This window comes from Schistocerca cancellata, chromosome 1 (genome assembly GCF_023864275.1).
Source record: "Schistocerca cancellata isolate TAMUIC-IGC-003103 chromosome 1, iqSchCanc2.1, whole genome shotgun sequence".
Classification (NCBI taxonomy): Eukaryota; Metazoa; Arthropoda; class Insecta; order Orthoptera; family Acrididae; genus Schistocerca; species Schistocerca cancellata.
This window is the reverse complement of record NC_064626.1, coordinates 656,224,643-656,236,218: the sequence shown is the minus strand read 5'-3', so window position 1 is coordinate 656,236,218 and position 11,576 is coordinate 656,224,643. Positions and strand designations below refer to the sequence as shown.

The 11,576-nt window shown below is 39.9% G+C and overlaps 1 non-coding gene across 1 annotated transcript; it reads left to right on the top strand.

Moving 5' to 3' along the window:
- The first annotated feature begins 2,736 nt into the window (after positions 1–2,736).
- On the top strand, positions 2,737–2,810 carry Trnat-ugu (transfer RNA threonine (anticodon UGU)). The gene has a single exon. It is a non-coding gene; the product is annotated as a tRNA-Thr (tRNA).
- Positions 2,811–11,576: the final 8,766 nt, after the last annotated feature.

Genomic DNA, 11,576 nt, shown 5'->3' with positions numbered 1-11,576 from the left:
TTAATCATCTGGAAATGCACTCACAATCAACTCTGTATCTCTATTCCATCAACATAAATTCTAAAAGGAGATACAGGGGATTTCTCAAATTTACACCTTACGTAAGATAAATTGATTTTCCAAGAAAGATTACACTACATACTCTCTCATAGCACTATTAGTTTCTACAGAAACCCCATGCAGTTCCACATATGCTTCCTCTTATTAATACATGTTTCATAAAACTATACAAAATAGACACCAATACCAATGCTTTCAGCGATCAACAAAATACAGTTACAATGAACCAACATCCATGTGTGAAAACAGAGATCCCACACAGTAAGGGACATGAATAACAAATAAAATCAACACTGCAAACAGAATTCCTACCACCGAAATACAAAGGCATTTTGATCCTCACACTACAAAATATTTATAACACCAATATGAAGAAATTCAATCAGAAAAGAACATACTTTTACTCTGTAATCCTCAAACAGTAATCCGCTATTCACTGAACACTATACCTTACGGTATTTTCAATAAACAACAAGTCTCCACGACATATTTAGATCCAACAAAATTATCAGTTATGACCCAATGTCACCATTTTCAATCAATTATCCTCACTGATTTGCTTTAAATTACAGTCCAATATTAATAAATGATCACAAATGGTTTACACTCTTTTTCTTAACCACATACGAAAATTAATTTTGCCCCACTGTACTTCACCAGCACAAAACAGTTACCGTCAATGATTTCACACCCAAAAGTACAGATAAAATGTGAATACTTAGTAAATTGATGGCAAAACATGAATGTAAATGTGAAGTTACATGCTCTCATCACAAGTACCAGTAGTATGGAGGGAAGGATTTAAGCAAAAAAGTAAAGAACGTCGCAAATTAAGTGAAAGAATTTCTGGTTGAAAAGCACATAGGAAATCAGAAACCCAAATTCTATATCAATTCAGGATTGCCAAAAATATAAAGATTTTGGGCGACACACATGAAAAACATTAAATTATCTGCAAGATACAGACTCATATCGCAATAGGTGTGACCAGTATTGAAAACATTGTATTGTAATAAAAAAACAATGACTATTACCATAAGTAGTGATAATTAAACCACAAAAACTCCAAGCTATGCAATAGGTACAATCCTTATGCCCCAGAAAATAATATGGAAATACTATCTGATTTGTGACGTTTAAGAAAAATAGTCACACACGCACACACACACACACACACACACACACACACACACACACAGAGAGAGAGAGAGAGAGAGAGAGAGAGAGAGAGAGAGAGATAGAGAGAGAGAAAGAGAGACATTCATAACAAGGGGCATCTAGAAAATTGGATTTCATTAATTACCATTTTAATACTGCACAGAAATAATTTATTCGTTAAACAGTAATTCAAAACTGGACAAATGCTAGCCTTCTGCTTTTAATGTCCAGCTGTGCAGTGAGGATGGCTCCTATGTTTTGTAATTGTTGATTTGGAGTACAAAAAACAATTGAACCATCAGAGACAGAACTTAATTCATGAAAATCAGATTTATGTAACATCATAGTAACGTGCGAGACTGCTCCGTACGATAACTAGTAAACAGCGCTTAGTCAAACTATACCTGTCGACCTACCTTATCAGAAGTTGTAACCTGGGTAGCATGCAAGGAAGAACTGCTTGTCACTAATGTCTCGTGTCTGTAACTTGATGTGTGATTGTCAATGCATAAGAAACTACACTGAACTGACAAAAGTCGTGGAATATCTTTTAATATCGTGTCGGATCTCCTTCTGCCCAGGGTAATGTAGCATCTCGACGTTGAGTGGACTGAACAACTTGTTGGAAGTCCCCTGCAGAAATATTGATCCATTCTGTCTCCACAGCCATCCGTAACTGCGAAAGCGTTACTGGTGCAGGATTTCGTGCACTAACTACTCTCTCGATTATGTCCCTTCAATGTCCGATGTTGGGAGACGTGGGTGGCCAAACCATTCGCTCGAATTGTTCAGATTGTTCTTCAATCCAGCCGCGAACAACTGTGGCCCGGTGATATGATGCATTGTCAGTCATAAAAATTCCATCATTGTTTGGTAACATGACATCCATGAATGGGTGCAGATGATTTCCAAGCAGCCGAACGTCCAGGTGACCCAATCCAATCCATGTAAACATAGCCCACACCATTATGGAGTCATCACCAGCTTGCACAATGCTTTGTTGACAACATGGGTCCATGGCTTCGTGAGTATGGACAAGAGTCCAGGAGAGGCGCTGCAGGTGAAGTCGTGCTGTTAGCAAAGGCAGTTGTGTCGGTCTTCTGCTGACATGGCAGATTAACGACCCATTTCGCTGCAATGTCCTGATGGATACGTACGTCATCCGTATCGCACTGATTTCTGAGGTCACTTCAAGCAGTGTTGCTTGTCTATTAGCACTGATAACTCTATGCAAACTATATATATACTATATATATATACTAAGATGGTATCTGTTCTTTCGGACATGTCCATCTTAGTATATATATAGTTAAGGCTCACCGGCCACTTGACCATCTTCTTCTTCTGTGCGAATGCACAAACAGTGCCCGAACTCTTACGGGAATCGGCAACGCGCCGCGAGTAATGAGTATAATGGGCGGGGGCACTACGAATGCAGTGCGGGACAATACGTTGAGAATTTGGGTTTCGCGGGAGGCGTGCCAGGGATACATCCCTGCAGTCGCACTATCCTCTGTGTCCTCGGTGGCTCAGATGGATAGAGCGTCTGCCATGTAAGCAGGAGATCCCGGGTTCGAGTCCCGGTCGGGGCACACATTTCCATATGTCCCCGTTGACGTATGTCAACGCCTGTAAGCAGCTAAGGGTGTCCATTTCATTGTAATTAAGTGGAACGCCTCAGTTTTCATCGTATTTATACATAATTAGTGTTAACTTTTTTTTACAAGTTTTTAAGTAGAAATTCTAATATGCTACTCCAGGCGGGTATAAAATGAATGTGTGCAACGGAAAATATTGAACGCGAAAATGAAGATTTGGCCCTGTCTGACTACCCCCTGAACAGATCTTAGGCACTCTTAATGGTGATACTATCTCCTCCTTCTTCCTCTTTAACATATTAATTACAACGTAAACATAAATGAATAATTCAGGGAACTAGTAACTACATTTGATAAATGCTGTTTCTGCTTATACAATTATCGTGGATTAAAACCCCTTTATATATTACAAATGTTTATATATCAATGTCCAATGGACATAAAGAGATAAAAATGGATTTCCTAATATGATTGATCAGTTGCCCAAATCTGGCCCTTTTTATGGCTACGCGATCTCATATAAATAACGCGAAATGACTGACATCACCTATGTACCAAACACTAGAAGACACTACTTTCAAAGATGATCTACAGTGGCGTGTAACCTCAGTGGGTCACAGCTGTTTAGCTTTATAGCCCTAATAAGCTGATGCAATTAGCAATATAACCATATGTACTGCATCCGGTGCATCCGAGTGATGGTTCTCGTACACGTCTGTGACAATGGAAGAAATCCAACCACGAAATAAAATCTTTTTCAAACACTAGGATGGCAGAAGGTGGTCCTCTGACTAGTAAGATCTAATACTGTCTTCTCCTCTCTGTCTTCTACAGACAAGAAACGTGAGCTCCTAGCCACAAGGACGGAATTCAGATAACATCTCTATATGAGTATAGACAGAGGAAGTGCTCTAGATCAGTGAACACTGCATACTCAATGACGACTCCCTACCCGGAGGTGAAGTCCAGAATCGTATAAGTTCGCAACAGTACAGTGCCTAACCATTCTAACTATAAAATCTCCTGAGAGGAACGACAGCAAGTCCATCTGTACCAACAAAAGCTGATACTAAGAGACCGTCAAACACGGGCGCTCATAATAGAAGACCTCATTCTCTCCACCGCTGGCTTCCCAGCAAAGCTCGGTCCCCCCCCCCCCCCCCCCTCCGCACTCATAGCTGCAGAAGGCGAATCATATTCTCAAAACCATGGAATATTCTCCCTCTCTACAGATTCTTCCAAAGGCCGACCAACCATATTTTAGTCTTTTGTCGTCCAGTGCGGGAAGTTTGTGAGGAAATACCTACCTCGTTAATTAGGAATACATACAATGGTATGCTTTTCAGAGTAAAAGTCCTCAGAAATAACCCAGCCAGTGTGATTTCCGAAGTAACGCTTCCTCGTTCCTCTCTGCTGCGTCCAAGTGTTTCAGTTAACTAAGTATTATCCGGTTATCCTTCCGGCCCCACTACAATGCCGGTTGACCGCTGCTGTATTGAGCTTCAGCACTCAGGTGCCCAGACCGTCCGTCTTGTCTACTTCCTGTGTTAAGCAGGACCATCACACCAGCGCGGGCTTTTCCAACCGGGGCTTGAGTTACACCTGCTGTTTCATTTCCAATGGCGTTCCAACCTCTACTAGTATTGGCAATCATTCATTACGCCATTTTGATAATAAACACACACCATCACCATTCATGCAATAAGCGTTAACGACTATTTAGAAGGTGTTCATGACAACGTCAGTCTTCTTTAAATATTCATACATACGATGTTCAACCTATCAAATGATACCTAATTCCAGTTGTAAATCACGGCAAAGTATGTAGATGAATGCTTGTAAGGTGCGAAATTATAGCCACCTTACAAAATTCGTCCATGAAGTAGAAGGAGTTGTTCAGGAAAAATGATCTTAAATTAGATTTACAGCTTGCTTCACCATCTGTCAGATACTTTATGTTATTGGGTAAATCATCCAAAATTTTTGCACCTGCATATTGAAACTTTCTTGAGCCACTAATAGCTTTAACAAAGGTAATGTTTTTGTAGGTTTGGACATCACTGTCCTTCTCAAATGGTGACAGATTAGTTACAACGAATTTCATTAGCAAATATATGCATTGTGACAATAGAGCTAAAATGCCTTGCCCCTTGAAGAGGTACGTACATGATGCCTGTGGGTGAACACCACATATTCTTACTGCTCGCTTTTGTGCAATCAGTACTTTGTTTGTAAGTGATGAGTGACCCCAGACAATAATTCCGTACGACATAATTGAGTGGAAATATGCAAAATATGTTTGGAGGTTGATACTGTAAGTTTGTTTCCAAGATTGGCAATTGTGCGGAAGGCAAACTTAGCTGTACTTATTTGTTTGAGAAGCTCAGTAATATGCTCCTTCCCATTCAAGTTTTCATCAATATGTAATGCAAAAATTAATAATACATGAGAACTTTTACTGGACTGGGGCGCCAACCGGAATCTCTCACTTATCACGAGTGGTCGATTTAACAGTTTTAGTTATCCATGCACGCCAGTTTACTTTGAATTAATTTAGGATGCCTATAAATCGTCATTAATGACTGTTGATGCAGATATGCAAGTAAATAATACCTATGTAGCGAGCGAGGTGGCGCAGTGGTTAGCACACTGGACTCACAGTCAGGAGGACGATGGTTCAAACCCGTATCCGGCCATCCTGATTTCGGTTTTCCGTGATTTCCCTTAGCCGCTTCAGACAAATGCTGGGATGATTTCTTTGACAGGGCATGGCTGACTTCTTTCCCCATCCTTCCCTAATCTGATGGGAGCCAGTTATCTCGCTGTTTTGTCCCCTCCCCCAACCAATACCTATGCATTGCTTTAATGTTGAAAACATGAATGAAGAAGCCAGCACTCATGCAAGCACTGAAACGCCTGCAGACTGTTCCATAAAAGCTGTTTCTGTTAGAAGTGAAGTTGATTTAGTAGCTCAAACTCCTAGAAAAGAAAAATTAAGTACTGAAATTAAATTTCTGAAAGGGAAAAAACAGTATTTACAAAACAAATTAGATTTATTGTCGTCTGAAGATAAAACCAGTGGCAATTCAGAAGCTTGCACAGTAAGGTACGTGCACCAAATAAGGCCTACCTAAAGTTTGGGAATTTCGTATTCAGTATGTGTAAGTGGTAAGATTCCAAGATAATATGTGCAACGTCCTACAACTATATTCAGTTCAGAAATAAATGAACATTGAAAGTTTGTTTAGTTAATATCATCACTTTAAAGAAATGTTTAACTCTTCCAAGTGGGTCTTGTTAGGAGAACTTGTTCCTAATATGGCCCATAGCCACATCTAGTTCATATTAACATTCTGGGGCATGTAAACGGCGGTGAAACTGTTTAAATACACTGCATGAGTTGTAATTTTATTTCAAAAATAAGTGGAATGAGATGATACATAGACTTTTAAAATTACTTGTTTTTACAAATACCTCATACAGTACTGTTGGTACTTACTGCTTATTAACTCTTCAGATCATTAAATTTAATCAGCAATCAAAATTGTTCTGACAGCAGTAAGTTTCCTTATCATAATAGGAACAATAATTGTAATCATGATTCGTGAAACTGGTTTGGCTCATTTCAATCATTTTTTACAGGTGGACCACAGGAAATTTCGCACTTTGTCTTTGGTTGTCAACCCTACACAATCTTCATGCACATATTTTACACACTTTTTGCAAAGTCTCATGTCGAATATCCTGTCTTCACAGCATTTGTGACAAAACCATCCATCCTCTTGCAACACTTTCTTAGAGGCAGAGCTGCTGCTTGCTTCAGCGGAGACTTTATTTTTGCATATTTCCTTCTGAATATTCTTTACCGACAGTGAAATGTTTTTGTGGCGTGTATCTTCCTTACACCCAGTGCTTTGGTTGATACCATTTTTCTTTTGATTCTGCGTGAAGAGTGCCTTACATACGACTTGTGCCTTGTAATTTAATGCCTTTTTCCATGGTGTTTTTTTTTTTTTTCTTCAGCTTTGGGGTTTGCAAAATTTCCTTGAAAGAACACTCGAGATCTTCAGCTGCATCACTATCTTCAAGACTGAAGTCACTTGAACTATCATGTACTGAATATGCCTCGCTTTCTGATGAACTGGCAACAATGGACTGGTGTCCCTTTTTTCGGGAAGGCTTTGGGACTGATTGAGTCTCTGGCAGTTTCCCTGTTTCAGGGGCAATTGTCATGTCCTCTTTGGGTCAGGACACTCTGATAGATGAGAGGGAGCAAATTCAGTGTCTGGAATAGCTTCTGTGTCAAACAGATAAATCCCTGTTGCACGGAACCCAGACACGACGTTTACTGGGTATGCTGCTTTTGGCTACACTTTGCTGAAGATTTTTCCAAACACGCGTCTCTTAATTGCTCTGTTTTCTTCCCTTTCATGTGTAGACCAGTACAGCTGAACTTTGTCATCCCAGTATGTCTCAAACAGCTTGAATACTGATTCATCCATGGGTTGCAGCTCATGTGTTGTGTTGCTGGGCAAGCAGTAAAATCTGATATTGTGCTCTGCAACAACGTCACAAATTTCAGGGTCCAAATGTGATGAGGCTCCATCAAATATCAAAATAACATCTTTTGCAGGCTTGTATCTGGCAAAACGATGTATCCATTTGATGAATGTCACAGTATTCATTGAGCCCTTATCTGTCATTTCTACTGCTGTCCCAGGTGGAAAATAGTCTTCCCATTCTGGTTTGCGTCGCTTTCCTTTGAAAAGTATCATAGGGGGAATAACCTGTCCAATTGCATTCCCACATGAGACAACAGTAACATTTTCCCATGTTCTGGGGCTACTAAGTGCAAGCGTTTCTCACCTTTCTTCGCTAAAACTTCAGGAGGCTTGTGGAGTAAGAGGCGACATCCCTTTTTGTCCATATGTAGATAAGGTGGGGTTTGTGAAATAACTCCAATTCTGACAAGACCGTTTTCAGTTTCTGAAAATGATCATTTACAATAATCTTGTTTAACTTTGCAGCTCTTCCTGGATTCAAGTGTTTTGCCTGCCTTCTTGCAAAGTCTGCGTGCCTTTGTAGGAAGAGCTTGAGCCACTTGCGTCCAGCCGATCTCTTTGTCTCATTAAAAGGATTCTGTACACTATTCTTTTCAGAATACACATATACACATTTTCTGAGTACTTTCGCTGTAATTGGATACCCAACTTCAGCGAGTCCAAAAATCCTTTGGCCAAGTTCTCTTTCCTGAGCTTCATCCAAACAGGTTTTTCATCCCAAACTTTTGGTTTTTAGTCCAGAATTTATGTGGTAGCGTAACGTATGTCGAGTAATTCTGTATGTTTTCGAAGCGGCTCTGACAGGCATCCCTTCAGCAACAGCTTCCATAGCTCGTTTGAAATTATCTACATCCGATGTTGCTCTTCTTTTCTGTGGGTCCATCTAAAAACAAACATTTCCAGTAAGCCTGATGTTCCTGAATTAGGGCTGTAAAACTGCGATTATATAATTTTTTAAAGTACCTTACTTCAGTTGTAGCTATTAAACATTATTGATCTAAATGCAGAATGCGTCACGCAGGAAGGAATTTAATTTAATTTTTTTTTTTTTTTTTTTACAGCGACCAACTAATAGCTCAGTAAAAATGTATAAAATATTTTAGATTTAATTTAGAGATAGTAAATACATGTTACTTGAGGTTTCCCAGGATACGCTAAAATTAAATATGCATTGTCGTTATGCACAGCTCTATGTAACAAGGTGTGTTTGGAGTGCCACGGATGGGCCCTATTGGGAACAACCAGTTTAAAACTCGTGTGCGTTTATTGTTTAAAAAGAAACTTATCATTAGGAAGATAATGCCACTATCTTGATACAGCACAATTTTCTGTTCATAAATACATATTTGCTAGTAAAAATGCTTCATAACCGAAACAATTAGATAAAACGTACCGTGAAAATAAGTAGCATCCCTCCTTTGTTGAACGCCGTAGCACAACTGAAAGTAAAATGGCCGGCACGAGATTGGGTGCGGAAATAGTTGTTGCCTTGGCCACTAGACGTCACAAGCTATCACTACCGAAGACATTTAGCGCTGTTTTCAAACTTTCTATACTAGAAAATGAGAGTGGGCGTTATTTGGGACCGGGCCTTATTTGGTAATGTACCTTAATGAATTTAAAAGCTTATGTGATAAGTTTTTCTTAAAAGTTTTCATTTAGTTATCTAGATTAGTTCCGTTTCGTAAGACCGTTCATTTCGAATCGTAGTAGTAAACTATCGTTTCACGTTTACTCAGTTTCCATACGGCGTGGAGAACAACGCCTAACTTCATGCAAAGTAAAGCAGCGGTCCTTTAATATTTGCTGTACACTCTCTATTCTCTGACGATGCGATGTCAATGTAACCTTATTACTTTACCTAAGCTTCACAATGCCAAGTAAATTGAAATGGTCTTACCCAATTCTCCATTCGTTTTAGAATATCCACAACAACATGGACCTCAACCAGACAAAGTCAGTCTGTTCTCTAAGCACGGCTCTGCCAACGAACATCCAACAGAAATCGGAACAGAACATAGACGAGAATGGCGATCACTTTTTCAAACAAGAATGAACTCGCAACCTGCAACCTGCGAGCGAGTACTGTTAGTCGAAGACTAAGTGGTTCCCCAAAGATGTAAAACTGATCCCGTGACCACACAAAGAGGTTGCTACAGAGCTTATATTGATTAATTTAAACTGATTATAATAAAATATTCTGAAGATAAGTATTGCGATCTACTAAAAGCAAAGTTCAGTAGGAACTGATGAAGGTGTCGAATGATTTGGAAACTTTCAGCATGACTACAGTATGCAGATTCAAATCTATGTAGGTTTCTGGACTTGTACAGTTGCAACGCATTAGGTGGATTGCGATAAGAACTGAATGAAGTACAACTGATAGTCGGATGAAACCAGTTTGTTGCCACCTGATCACCGGAGGGCGAGCACAAAATCATATATTTATTTAGTAGTCAGAGTGCTACGCTAGGTGTAATGTTGTGTTGTTGCATACTGCCCTAGCGTAATATTTTAAATTATGAAAGGAATAGCAATGAATAAAAAGTAAAACAAAAATAAATGAATGATATTAAACAAGATGATACGGCAATATTGCTCCTCAGCCTGGGAACCGCACGAGATGGGATTGATATAGTGGCAGACATGACAAGAGTGGGGCTATGTATCACATTATGGCATACTGTGAACACTCCATGAAATGTACTTTCGTAAAAGAGTCAACTAACATTTTGCTTCCCCGTAAGTAGATCTCACGAAAAGCCTATCGAGGTCAAAATTGGAGAGATCATAGTTCACCCGGAGGTCCACCAACAACTGTTCGTCCCTCTCACCTTTTGCGACTGGAACAGTTAAGGGGGCAACTGACACTGGTACATAAAGTACCCTCTGCTGCATGCCACAAGGCGGCTTGTGGAGCGCAGGTGTAGAAAGAATACTGACCGGGAGATTTGCACCAAACACTAATCTTAATAATCTGCTACGGGTGTTTAATATAGTAATAAAGAGTTTCGGGTGCATAAAGGCGTGTGCTGTGTGCGCATATATACCTATACACGATGAAAGACGTCTTACCTATAGAGAACTGAAGATGTTCACATCCCGCTTCATTCACAAATCACTAGTAGAACTGCATGTGCCCGGGTTAGTCCGCACTCTTTTCATAAACAAAGGAAAATTTGTGACTTAAAAGTGAAGCTCCTTTTTCATAATGATCAGACACGACACACTTTCTGGTGTTAGGGCTCATTTCACACAGTTTTCTAAAGCTCTCTATGCTATTTTCGTAACTATATTTGTTAAACGTTGTCAGAAAATGTTGAAAACAATTTTCGCAATGTTTTTATTATGGCCAGCATGCAAGTGGTTTGCAGATAGCAGTACCACACGAAAACCAAGTGGTACCACCTGGTGACGAACCTCTCGAGTAAGGACGCAAAAATCGTAGCCTGCGGCCCATGAGCCGCATGCGGGCCGCCATTGGTATAATGTCGGCCCACCCCGTCACCTTTCGTTTTCGTAATTTTTTTATTTTACTCATCTATAATTCCCTTCCGTAAGCGTTCTGCCATTTTGACTGAAGATGCACCAGACACAGCGCAGCTGGAACTCATCGACGTACTAAACGACGCGACACTGCGAATGACATTACAACTTCTCTTTCGTGAACGGAAAAAAATTGAGCCAAACATCAAATCGTTTGTGAAATAAATGGACTAGGTTTCAAATCAGATTGTTTAACTAATGCCGGGTTCGATTCCCGGCGGGGTCAGGGATTTTCTCTGCCTCGTGATGACTGGGTGTTGTGTGCTGTCCTTAGGTTAGTTAGGTTTAAGTAGTTCTAAGTTCTAGGGGACTGATGACCATAAATGTTAAGTCCCATAGTGCTCAGAGCCATTTGAACCATTTGTAACTAATGTTTCTGTAAATATTGATCGTTTTAACTATATTTGTTAAATAAAATTAATGCGAAACAAATAATGTGCCCTTTTTTCTGCTCTTATGCAGTCAGAGTGAGGGGCTTGTGACCCACGACACTACCAAGTCTGTACACTCCCGCTCTCCATCAACTACCGCTCTACCTGAGCTTCGACATAATTTCACTTTTGATGATTATTTCGTACAGTACGTTTCCGAGTTTGATCTGTTTCTTTTTATGTCTTATATCAACCACAACAGTAGTACTTCTACGACGATT